Raw genomic sequence first — 13,683 nt, forward strand, 5'->3', positions numbered from 1 at the left:
CTGACCTGCTGAGTTCTTCCAGCATTTTGAGTGATTTGCTCTGGATTACCAGCATCTGCAGAATCTCTTGTGCACTGTATGAAGAAAGGTGGATCTGAGATCACATATCATAACGTTTGGTGAAGGAACATAATAAATAACTTCCTTTCAATTTACACAGGGCTCCATGTACTCAGGTTTGATTGTAAAGTTGGGGCGTGATCTCGCAGCAGACTGTTGCTGATAATCAGCTTCTCAGTAGGTCAGCTGCCACGGTGATCGTGAAGCTGTGGCAACACAGAGCCGAGGTTTGCAGGGGTGGTTGGTGGGGGGGAGGGTGCACAGAGGCCCAGCCCCCTTTGGGTTGTGTGGTGAGTCTACCATGTCTGCGTCGAGAAAGCAGGAAGTGAGAAGTATGTGCATCCGTTATCAAAACATACTCCTGTTCACCGTGACTGTACCATATCAAGAGCAGGCACCATGATAGGTAGGCCAGCCCTCCGGCCAGTTCATCGGGCACTTGGACTGCCTTAATCAGGTGCTCTGCAAACTGTGTGCAGCTTGATAAATTTAAATGATCAGTGAAGAGTGATAATCAACAACGCCCAGCATCACTACGAGAGGACTCGCTGTTCTTGTGCAGTAAGTGAAGAATGTTAGCATTAGTGAAACTCGCACAAAGATCCATTTGGTCTGTTCATTTTCAGTTACTAGATCGCATTAGCTTTTGGTCAGAGCGTCAGACACTGCAGAGATTAAGCTGTATTCTGTACTGGGGCAAGGCTTGGCTTGATATCATTTTTACAGCCACTAAGCACTGAGAACAATGGAGGTGGATGGGACAACAGGTTGAAGGGAGCGGGAAGGCTGACACGGTTAAGCTGGGCTGATCAAGCAGACTGATGGCTCAGTACAGGATTTTGCTTGTTGCAGTGCAAGTACGTAGGGCAACTGATGATCTTTTGATCTTTGCCAGACTTCTAAAAAGTTGTGTAATCCGTTTCAGATGGAGTCGCTCACACTGACTCTGTGGCAGCACTGTCTCACCTCAAACTGGCCACTAGAGGGAGGCAGAGATGACAAGGCCAACCCCTTCCTGCTCACCGGCCTATTAGATCATGGTTATCACCTGTGTTTTGTTTGTAGCCCTATATAAATTCCTTGTCCCTTATTTCTTTGTTCAGTTTTGGAATCATCTTTGTAAGTGAAGTTTTGTCCTTGTAGGAGTTTCCTATTTTGGAACTTTAGTTAATGTCTTGGATTTTGATTTTGTGAGTTTTTTGGACCCTCTGCCTGTGAAGGAGTCCAGTAAAGCCTTGTTGGATTGTTTTCCTCTAATTTTGTGTGACTCGCCTTTGCAGTTAGATTCACCACTATTTAGTGAGAGGGAAGCTAAAACTGAAGAATTTACCTAGTCAGCTGAGACAGATGCACTCAATTTTAATCCAGAACATCACCATCTCAATTCTGATTTCAAATTCATTTAGAGTTTCTTCTTCCCTCTTGGGTAAAGACAAAAATTCCAGCAGCATTTTCTCAAGGAGAGCAGATGAGCCTTTCTTGAGAATGCCCTGGGGTTGGGAAAGGAGAGTCCACACCCTTCCCCTCTGCACTACTGTCATCCCACAGATTTCCTAGTCCCATTTCGATAACTGGAGCTAGTGAGATACAGCAATTAAGAGTTGCAGTTCTTTGTTGAAATTAAAGTACATAGATTATGTCTTAAGGTAGAGTAAGAATCTCTCCTGGGGCCACTGATAGGTAGAAGGAAACTGCCTTCCCCAACTTATTTGTTATTAGATGCTACACAACATGTGGTAGCTTCAATCAGACTAAATTACAAGCCAGAAGTTGTTAGAAAATGTTGCTTTTAGCATCCTGCTGATGGAATTGGTTCTCTCTTAAAAGATTGGTGTAGAATGTTCAAACTCAATATACTTTGCATTAACAGAAACAACAGGAATGGCTGCACGTGTAGTATAATCATGTTCAAGCTTAATTGTTATTTGACCATACATGAATACCTGTGAACACAGCCAAATGAAACAGCATAACTCTGGGGCCAAGGTGCAAAACACAGTGCCAACAGTTATTCACAGTACAAGGCACACATAGCACATATAAGACAATAAAATTCAGTCATACACAAAAAACATAGTCCAAGTCCCAGAGTCCATGAACGCTGCAGCAGTCTGCAGTCGAAAACAATACATCTTGTTTTCTGCTAAGTGAACATTGGAGGGCAGCACCAACTCCAGCACGGACGTCACACCACGCCACGCGATACCACCTCTGGCATTCTGGTGGAGTACACCGACTTCGATGCCTCTCCTGTGAGTAGCTAGAAACAGGCAACACTGTGGCCTGAGGCCCAGTCCTCACAACAACCGAGGCCATCCGGTTCCCCCACCGATCGCCAATAAAACGGTGATTTGGACTTGTAACTCCCACATTACCAGTGTGCAACAGGGTCTTGCAATCACAAGAAAAGCGACTAAGACAATCACTTGCTGTTGGATTGCATTCTGCCTTCACGCAACAACACCTGTCTGACACAGACAGCAGCAGGATCCGCACCAAGTCCAACTCCTTCAGTTTCTTTACCATGGGGTAGATCTGCAGTATTTTAAGGTCCTATGTCTAGTAGGGTCCAGCGATCGTAACAAATTTGTTTTAAAAAAGACAATAACGCCTTTGGTTGGCCTCGTAGTAGCCATTGTGTCTGACTATGCCACCATCTTACTGGAAGCAGTGTTCCAGAGCCAAACAGCACAGAAAGCAACCCTTTGGCTCATTAGGCAACATCTCTAGGAAGAGGTACAGTCGACGTTTCAGACCGAGACCCTTCGTCAGACGAAGGGTCTCGGTCTGAAACGTTGACTGTACCTCTTCCTAGAGATGCTGCCTGGCCTGCTGCATTCACCAGCAACTTTGATGTGTGTTGCTTTAATTTCCAACATCTGCAGAATTCCTGTTCTTTGGCTCATTAGCTCCTCATCAATCATCAAGCACTCATTTACACTAATCCTATATTTACTCTCCCCATCAACAGATTTTCTCACTCACTTGCACATTCAGGGGCAAGTTACAATGGTCAATTAATCTCCCAATTTGCATCGTTTTGGGATGTAGTCAGAAACTAGAGCGCCCGTAGGAAACCCAAACAAACACAAGGAGAGCTTGTAGGCTTCAAACAGACAACACCCAGGGTGAAGAGTGAGCGCAGGTTGTTGCAATATTGAGGAACAGCTCTACTAGTGCCAGTTTTATGGACATGTATTTCTCAAAGATGCTCCACATCTGATGCTATAATACAGACTCCAAACTGACTTTGTGCCATTGACACAATCCCAGCCATGGTGAATTCTTGATAGCAACAGCACGTACAGCTGCGGTTCATAAGGTAACTTCCCAAAAATCTTCACTTATGAATTGCTTCTGAAACGGTCAGTTTAAGCCTAACATTCACATGACAGATAGAAGCAAAGGAAAGACTGGAAGATTGGGACTTGGAAGGGGTACTGCTGACTTTGACTTCAGAAGCAAGGACACCTGGAAAATCTTCCATAACATCCATGGTCAGACAGAAAATAAAACATTTTTTTAGTTAGTTGATATACAATTCCCAAAAACATATGCATTCATTTTTCCAGATTCTGCCCAGTCTTTGTCATTACATCTTAAAGGATATCAGGACTATAGGAAGGTGCTGAAGAGGTTTTAATTATTTATCATTTATGGTATTTAAAGGATCAGTGTGGAACAGGCCCTTTGAAGTACGCTAACCCTGCAACTCCTGATTTAACCCTAGCCTAATCGTGGGACAACTTACAATGATCAATTAACCACAGTCTTTGGACTGTGGTGGAAACCAGAGCACCTGGAGAAAGCCCACGCATTCCCACAGGGAGGACGTACAAGCACCTCACGGAGGATGCTGGGATTGAACCCTGAGCAGTAATAGTGTCGTGTTAGCCGCTACCCTACTGTGACACCCCAGGGGTTTCTAGGAGTGGCACTTCGTAAGAAGGAATTCCTTTCCAAAGATAGAGTGGAGAATTAGGGATTTTCTCCTTGAATGATTAAAAAAAACTTAGAGAAGCCATGAGGGAGGAGATGGGGAAAGCAAAACATGGTTGGTTTTACAGATGGTTGTTTAAGAGTGGCATTGGGATAACCAACAGAAACAAGAGTTAGGTCTATTCTTGAATAATCATGAGCTTCTGAATGATTTAAGTTGCCCTTAAATATTAAAGCTTGCTTCTATGCACTATAAACAGAGCCTGAAGCAGCTATCCTGCGGCTTGTCTAAAGGTCAGAGCCAGCTTGAACCAATTTGACACTGCCAGGGCTACAGAGGTGATATCTGTATCTATCTCTATCTCTCTCTCTCTCTCACTATCTCTCTCTCTCTCACACACACACACTCTCTCTCTCTCTTCCTCCCCCTCTCTCTCCCCCCCTCTCTCTCTACCTGTCTCTCATCATGTATATAATGATCTAGACCCTAGGCTAATCACTTTCCCTGCTGTGAACTCTTTTCTCCCAACATGCAAGGTTACTGGGGTGGATATCCTGGGGTCTCCATCGCACTCCCTCTCTGATTTCCCTGTTTTCAGCCTCCTACACAGCCCAATCATCCACTTTCAAAGTGTTTTATCATTGGTACAGCAGTGCAAATTTGTGCCTGGCAAGCTTCCACAGATGACAATGTAATAATGACCAGTGAATTTGCTTTTCAAGTTGGTGGAAGCTTAAATGTTGTTCCAGAGCTTTGCCGCATTTTGTGGAATAGTGCCCTTTACGTAGAACTGACAGGAAAGGAGAGGCGTCAGTTCATCTGAAACATGATGTCTTTAATTGCCAAATGTCAGACTGATTTCATAGAATCATAAAAAGATACAGCAGTGAAACAAACCCTTCAAACTACCAAACTCATGTTAATCATCTGTCATTCATTTGCATTAATCCCATTTTATTCTCCCCACATCAACTCCCCTCCCCCGCTCCCTGATTCTGCCACCCACCTACACATGGCAAGTTAACCTACCGGCCTGCATGAGGGCAGGAAACCAGAGCACCCACATGATGACAGGAACATACAAGAAACCCACATGATCACAGGAACATACAAGTTCGGCGCAGCCAACACCCAAGCTCAGGACTGAACCTTCATGTTACTTGGCCACTGTTCTAGCTCTTCTGAGGTACCTGGAATGAAAGCCACAGTGTCCTGCCTCAGAATGCAAGAGTGTTACCTGTTCGGCATTTGATGCTTCGCAGGCTTCAACCACGCTCCTGGGCATTATGCATAGGAGGAGTTTCTGCTTTGCTGATAAATGCCTTCCGCCTTTCATGGGACCCAAGTTTAGTGACTCCGAAGTATGGAAAAAGGGTGCTGCTGGAGTGTTACCAGCTGAAACCATGGCCTACAAGCCACTTGGTAGAACTCCAGAACAGCACAGTGCAGTTGAAACCTAGTCTAACCCAAGCACAGAAACTTTTCACATTTCTGGGAGTCAGGGCACGTGTCAGGCTTTTTATCAGGATTTTTGTTTGGCCTGATGCCAGTTTTCCTGGAGTAAAACTTCCCAGGAGGCTGAGAGGAGATCTGATAGAGGTCTGTAAGATTATGAGAGGCACAGATAGAGTGGACAGGGAGCATCTGTTTCCCAGGATAGAAATGACCAATACTAGAGGGCGTGTATTGAGGGTGAGAGGGAGGTAGGCTCAAAGGGGATGTGAGAGGTAAGTTTTTTACTCAGAGAGTGGTGGATGTCTGGAATGCGCTGTCTGCTATGGTGGTGGAGGCAAATACAGGTCGACCTTCACTAATCCATTCGGACCTGAGGAGTGCCGGATTAGTGAAAATGCCGAATTACAGAAGGATCACATTAAGCATAATCAGTGCCGGATTATCGAAGGAACCGGATTACAGGTAGTCGGACTAGTGAAGGTCGACCTGTACATTCGAGGCTTTTAAGAGACGTTTGGATAGGCACATGGATGTAAGGAAGATGGAGGGATGTGGATATTGTGTAGGTAGGAGGGATTAGTATTGGGTGTTATTGATCTCTTTTTTAGCTGGTTCCACACAACACTGTGGGCTGAATGGCCTGTTCTCGTGCTGTACTCTTCTATGTGCTATGTATGCCCAAGGTGACATCAGCAGTAGTGAAACAAGCAAGTTCTGTCTGCAGTGAAAATTTCAACCTTAGTGGTCTAAAGAAGAAAGATCCTACTTTAAATCAATTGTGATTCCCCTGAAACTGTGTCAACAATGAACTTGGTGCTTTGCCCTGTCTGATACCTGTGATCTCTGCACTGCCTGTTATGCTTTATGTCCTTGACTGCTCCGCTTATAAAGATTGTCATCATTGTCACTTTCAGCCTCAGGAATATTCCAGACCTCTACTGTCACATTATTTGTGCACATTACACACTAGCATGTTGGTAAGGTATCTCAAACTCTGTATTTGAGACAGAAGAGACCTCAGTCCATAGGAGTAGGCAGAGAAGGTATAAGCAGGAGGCATTAACTATCTGTGCTTGTGCCCTAAAAAACTGACTTCCGCCAGGAGTGCTTGGCCATAGTTCTCAACGGTCTCTGTGGCTCTCAGGAAGAGGGAATGCACCTCCTGCCATCACTGTTCCTCACTGGCTTGTTTGGATCCCTCTAACTCCCTGGGAACACCATGTCAACCTCCCTCTACGCCCTCCAAAACTGCAAAATCCATATCGCTGCCCTCTCCGTCCCATAGGTGGGAGAGAATTGTTGGTGTTGTATTTGGTACTGATGCTGGCTGCAAAGATGGCAAGTGTCGTGCAGCTGCAAGGGCTTGCTATACGGTAAAAGGTAATTTTATGTTGATTTCAACTCGGTGTTGCACAGAGAAATCTAACAACACTGGTCTTTGAACCTTAAAGATCATCCTTACAATTTCTCTGTGCTTGAGAGAGCCACTGGGAGTCTGGGGTGGTAGGTGTAACAGATCTACATATCCTTAGCATGAGCAAACATGTATGGCAGACCAAGTAGAGGTATCTCCCAAAATTCAGATACGTAGATCAGATTATATTATCACCAAACAATGATAGATGATCAAATCCATTTTTATTCGCTACAATAAGTTCCTTTACCTACATTTTGGTTTCTGAACATATGGTTCCATGGAGCACATTTTAGAGTTGTAGAGTGATACAGATTGGATAAGGTTCTTTGGTCACTGACCGCTGCGTTGCTACCACCCCACCCAGCAAATACACCAAGTTACCTTTCATCTTAGAATGGAAAGGTAAGGTAGCTGCGTCAATGGGAATGGTCTCCAAGCGTGCATGTAACATCATGTACACACAGTATCCAGGCTGAGAGCAAAAGTGTCCACGTCATTTCTGGGTCACCTGAACCTGAATGGTATGAAGATCAGGTGTGGTGGGAAGTCCTGTTACCAGTGAAACGGGAGTCATTCAGTCTAAGTGTGTCAGATCAAAACAAAGCATCTTAATTGCAAAGAGCATAGACACATAGTCTCTATGTGCAGGGATAAACAAAATTTAGCAAGCCAGTGGTTGTTAAACATTGTCTAAAAGTCTAAAACCACAGAAAACAAGTTGTTGTAGTATTGAGGAGGGTAAATAATGTGAGGAGCATGCTTTAAATAGCATCTATATCCCACCCCTCCACATCACTATTTAGACTTTTGATGCTGTGTACCCTGTCTCAATTCTGTTCCTCCAATAGACATTCCATGCACTCACCATTTTCTGCACGAAAAAGTTGCCTCTCGCGTCCCTTTTAAATCTTATTCCTCTCACCCTAAACCACTGCTCCCTAGTTTTGGGCTCCCCTCCATTAACATCCACCTCATCTATGCCTCTCATAATTTTAAACATGTCTATAAGATCACCCTTTATTCTCCTGACTTCCAGGAATAGAGACGTAGCTTCGCCAACTTAAGCCCTCAAGTCCTGGCAACATACTCATAAATCTATTCTGAACTCTTTCAAATTTAACCACATCTTTCTTATAATGGTGACCAAAATGGTACACAGTACTCTAAATGCAGCCCCACCAAGGACTTGTAGAACCGCAATATAATGACCCGACTCCTATACTCATTGCCCTGAAGTGATAAGACCAATGTTGAAAATTCCAATACTTCCTTTTGAGACACAGTAGTTCACATTGATATTCTGAATACAACACCCAAACATGCAAGACATTTTAACATGGCACTGTGAGGGCTGGCTCTTGATACACAAACATTCCAAGTATTGATTGTCAGAACACACATGACCATAACTATGTTTAATGTTCTAGGTGGCAAAATAACTAGTCTGGAACTTCTCGTGATCACATTGCAAGGTTGAAGATGTAAAGCCTCCTTTCTCTACTGTTCTGCACATTGATGTCACAACAACACAAAATATCACACAGTTCACTTCTAATTCCTCTTTTAATGTCTAGACCTTTAGATATCGTTAGATGTCACATTTTGCTCTTGGTGTTGTCATAGCCGCAGTTTTTATGTAATCCAATTAATGTAGCCCAGCTATATCAAGGTATCTGTACATTTCATTAGATGTGCACGAGAATTATTCATGTTCATGTCACATTTAAAACGTACCTTAATGCATGTATCCATTGACAGATTGGTAGTGAGGAGTGATTGCAAGAAACAAGGCGATTGCGTGGTCATTGTAATCAAATGTGAGGCTCTGAGGATCAAATGCTTATAATTATTAATTAATTTCTTAAATTAAGCCCACAGTCCCTCAGCTGCACTCTCCTCCCCCCTTGCTATCGAGCATCTCCCTCACCACCCCCTTTATCTTTATCGTCTCCTTAGAAACTCCCAGTCCCCCTTGTGGACGGGGTGGGGGGGCGGGATGTGATATTGCCCCTTTTGGGAACCATTCATATAGATTTTGCACTGGCACTGGCAGTCAGGAGCAGTAAAAGTGACAATGTCACCCGTCTGGCTAGTGGAACTTCAGCACTCCAGTGACCCGTACTCTGGTCCAGATCACCAGTCCCGTCAGTGTGCAGTTTGTATAACTCTACTGTTACGTCCAGATGTCCTGGATTCATTTCACAAGCCAAAGATATGCGGCTTGGTTGGTGAACTGGCCTCTGCATAAATTCCCTCTGCTAGACAAGTAGTAGAGTTGGGAAGGGGGAATCTGATAGGAATGGGGGGAGAATAAAATAGGAACAGTGTTGGATTTGTGTAAAATTGATCCTTGGACAGGATTCGGTGCGCCAGAAGGCCTTTTCCCATGCTGTATGACTCTAGAGCAGGGCTTCTCAACCTGGAGTCCATGGACCCCCTTGTTAATGGTGAGGTCCGTGGCCTGAAAGTCCGGGAAGCCCTGCTCCAGGGCAGTGGGTGACTGCATGGCTCCAGTGGCAGTCTGGGAAGCTCATGTTTAATCACAGCAAGTTGAATCTCCAGCAAACTGGAGTTGAAAGCTTAGTAATAAAAGGCAACTGCAGGATTTATTGTGAATAAAAGAGAAAGTTAAGAAACTCTTGAAGTGGAACACAGTCCAGTTCCGAAGAGCCTCAGTAATTTCAACAGAACGAGAAGTCTATCCATTTGTACCATTAGAAGTTACTCAGAGAGAATGACAACGTCGAAGGGCAGAAAATGCTCTCGGTGAGACCACGTGTGAACACAAGAAGGTGAACTCATTGGTAGCAATAGAGTCTGATATTTATGGGATGTTGGCCAACCTAGCTGTCAACTACTGTGGGGTGGTTGATGTCCTATTTAACAAAGCCATTTCATTCGAGTGCCATCGAGATTATGGAGGATCAGAGGTCAGAGGAGATGATTAACAATTACATGGTCATTAAGAAACAACCCTTTGCAGCATTGTAATTTAAGTACATTCTTGAATTGTATACTATGTATTGTTGTTGCGGACTAACTGATGAGGTTAACAAGATTAAAGGTTAACTTTGTTTGTCACGTGTACATCGAAACCTACAGTGAAATGCGTCAGTTCCATCAATGACCAACACAATGTGAGGATGTGCTGGGGAAGTCCACAGGTGTCAACATTGTATGCCGACTATTTAGTAACCCTAACCTATATGTGTCTTTGGAATGTGGGAGGAAACTGGAGCACCTGGAGGAAACCCACACAGTCATGGGGAGAACGTACAAACTGCTTACAAAGAGTGGTGGGAATAGAACCCCCATCACTGATTGCTGTGTTGTAAAGCATTGCACTACCATGTCACCCAGCAAATACACCAAATTACCTTTCATCTTGGAATGGAAAGGCAATGGGAATGGTCTCCAAGCATGCATGTAGCATAATGTACACACAGTATCCAGGCCGAGAGCGAAAGTGTCCATGTCTTTTCTGGGTCACCTAAGCCTGAATGGACTTACCAGCAGAAGAGAGGGTATGGCAAGATATTACAGTTATCAAGAAGTGAGGACGGCACAGTACTGTAGTGGTTAGCGTAACACAGTTACAGTCATTCCCACCGCTGTCAGTACGTTCTCCCCATGACTGTGTGGGTTTCCTCCAGGTGCTCCTGTTTCTTCCCACAGGTCAGTAGGTTAATTGGTCACATGGGTGTAATTGGTGGCGTGGACTTGTTGGGCCGTATTTTATTTGTTTTATTTTATTTAGAGATACAGTGTGGAATGAGCCTTCAAGCTGTGCTGCCAGTAACCCACCAACTTAACCCTAGCCTAATCATGGGACCATTTACAATGATCATTTAACCTACTATCTGGTACACCTTTGGACTGCGGGCGTGTTTCCCTGCTGTATCTCCAAATGAATTAAATGCATTAAAGCTGACATATCTTCTAGTGAGGCTCTAAGAATGCAGACCTCTGTAATGTGCAAAAGGCAAGGCTAGTGATTATGTAAATAAACCATAGGAACAGACTGACTGAAAGAGCTGAGGAAGGAAGTCTTTAATATGAATACACCACAATCATATATAAAAGAACAATATACTTTAAGAATTCATACAGGCATTGAAGGGTACCAACCAAGTGAAATGCCAGACTCATCTGTTGTAAAACTAAACTAGTAACACTTTCACTTATAGTCCAAATCGAAGAAGAGCTAAATAAACTGGAAAGACACAAAGGATTTGGTGAAAGTGTCCACTGTGACTGGACAGCACCCATCATGGTGCTACCAAGGTTGGGTAAAACTGTCTGGCTCTGTGGAAATTAAAAAGTGACCCATTCTGTAGAGGTGGATGATGAGCAGAACTTCCTACCCATCACAGGATCTACTCCTGAATTGCAATTGGTCCTCTTTCATTCCTTTGTCTGAATTAATGTAGACAAACAAGTCCAACGCCCCTTGACAGTTAAGACCCGCATGGAATCGCACTCATATCAAGCTACTGCAGAGGGCAAAATCTTCATCAGAAATATTCCAGCCAATTACATGTATGTAAGGCTGCCACACTATATGTGCAATCATGGTGATGCTTTAATTGCAAAGTCGCAGAGATCTTTCATCACTTGATGCAATGTTCAGAGCTGTTGAACAGAATATCAAGCTTGAAGAAAGTAACTGTGTGGAAGGAACTTGTTTATTTGGGTCTGCAGGTGAATGATTAGGCTTCATCTATTTAAATAGAAATTTGGGGCCATATTCAGTGGGAGAGGGACTTGAAGATGATCCTGAAAACCAGTCACATTTCGAGATGATCCATAACTGCACCAGATTTCAGCCCCTCCTTTCCAGAGTGCTAACTCCACTTTATCAACTGTTAAAGAACATGGTGGGTGAAGACCAGCAGGAGATCTGGGCGAGGAAAGCTTCAACAGTGAGTCACTTCCATAACGGCAACTATGTGCTGAAACTAACTTGTGGTACTTCCAACTATGCATTTGCAACAGCAGTTAGCCATTTTGGAGACAGTGACCAGCAGAAGACAACTGCTTACATTTTACAAAAAGAGAAGTAGCACCCAGATAGAGAAGGTGATACTGAAGCTAATATCGGAGCCATATGGTTTCACCAGTTCTTGTTGGGAAGACCATTCATGTTCATTACAGACCTCAGCCTTTGCTGACTGTTCTGGGGCTAGTGCCTGCTATCACCACAAATGGCAGATTTAAGGATGTGGTAGCTATTCTACTTATCCAATTTAACTACAACATTGAATTCAGAGCATGCAAAAATAGTGCTACTCGTGTAGAAATGGCAATGAACATAGAAATATAAATTTACACTCTGAAGGCAGTAGAAGATAATGCCCCACTACCACAGCCACAACGAATTGTTAATCCAGTTATGGGGGAAGTGCATAACAGGGGTGGAAAGTCTAAATGAAGCGATGCAGTCATTTTGTTGCAGACATTATGAGTTGTCCATTGGAGCAGACTTAGTTGTTTCTAGGTTCTGCCTGTTGTGCTTATTTGTATGCACTCTTCAGTAGCAACACAAAGCAAGGAAACCGTGCAGATTCTACACAAAGCAAAGTGTCTCTGTGCTGTGTTTTGTTGTGTGAACTTTGCTGCATCTGTGTGCAGCGTGATATGTTGCTTTGTGTCGGGCATTTCCTGTCTACTTTCTGTGTGTGGTTTCCTTTGTTATTTCTGTGGTCTGTGTTTCAGTGTGTGCAGGGTCCACCTCTTCAGCAAACTACTGAAGTCAGCTACATCTGCGAAGGTACACTCTGAAGCTCTGAGCTCACAACTCTCTGTCACCCAGTGCACTCACTCTACTGCAAAATAGATGAAAACAATAGATAAATGGCACTCGTTGGTCCAATCCTTATTCCTTCAGCTTGAGAAGGAGGCCATTTGGTCCGTCAAATCTATGTCAGTTCCCAAAGAATTCCCATCAGTCTCATTTCCATTCCATATTTGTATACAAGATAAATCCTTACCCCTCAATAAATGAGAGGATATTAGACAGGGCAATATTCTACTAAAACTAACCCTCAGATTTTTTTTGAGATTCTTTTTCCAGTGCAGTATTAAAACATTAAGACAAGGAAAGTTCCTTATTTCAGATGAGTGAGCTAATAATACTCAGGTTGAAGCTGCATGAACTGACTTGCATGGCATGGGATAGAAGGGGCTGCTTCCCTGTCCTGTCTAGTGAGTGAGTGGGACAGGTTAAAGAAAACAGGACCCGTCAGACAGACACCTAATACTGACAACCTAATGCAGAATTGTAATCCCTGTAAAACTTCTCCCATCAGGAGATCAAGCTGGAGAGGTGGATTCTTGTGAAATATTTTAATGTGAATGCCTTCATTCGTGACTGCACAATCAGCATCATTGCAATCTGAAGAATAGAGCAGCAGTTCTCAATGACTGATGTTTCTGGCAGTCTAAAATATGAAGACATGCCCAACCTGGTGTCCACTAACACTTTGCGTAATCGTATAAGAAAGGCTGGGAACCCCTTAAAGTATTAACGGCATGCACCCATATTTACAATGTGCCTAAATGTGGTCTGTCTGAAGTGTCTCCACGTAAAGTGTGCTAGGTCAGGTGAACCTGTGCAAAGTATGTCTCTGTATATTGTGTTAAGTGTCTGACTGTTATGAGGGCACAGAGAACGGACTAGTTTGATGCAAAGCCTTGATAACAGCCACTCCGCAGCATTAACACTAAAGGAAAGACCAGATTGGATAAGGAATAGGCAATTTGTGTCAAGATTTTGGATAAGGTTGTCTTTATTTGCTACTGTTTTATAATC

At 43.6% G+C, this 13,683-nt stretch overlaps 1 protein-coding gene across 2 annotated transcripts in view; it reads left to right on the plus strand.

Moving 5' to 3' along the window:
• smpd3 (sphingomyelin phosphodiesterase 3) overlaps window positions 1–13,683 on the plus strand; it is a 236,589-nt gene that overhangs the window by 89,885 nt on the left and 133,021 nt on the right. The window contains exon 1 of one of the 2 annotated variants that reach the window (XM_063066703.1): window positions 450–621. The exons of the other annotated variant lie outside the window; for it this stretch is intronic. The gene's annotated coding sequence lies outside the window, so the exon portion shown is untranslated. Of the gene's footprint in view, window positions 1–449; window positions 622–13,683 lie in introns of those variants that run through there. 2 annotated transcript variants of the gene reach the window in all.

The sequence above is a fragment of the Mobula hypostoma genome, chromosome 14 (genome assembly GCF_963921235.1).
Source record: "Mobula hypostoma chromosome 14, sMobHyp1.1, whole genome shotgun sequence".
NCBI classification, from domain to species: domain Eukaryota; kingdom Metazoa; phylum Chordata; class Chondrichthyes; order Myliobatiformes; family Myliobatidae; genus Mobula; species Mobula hypostoma.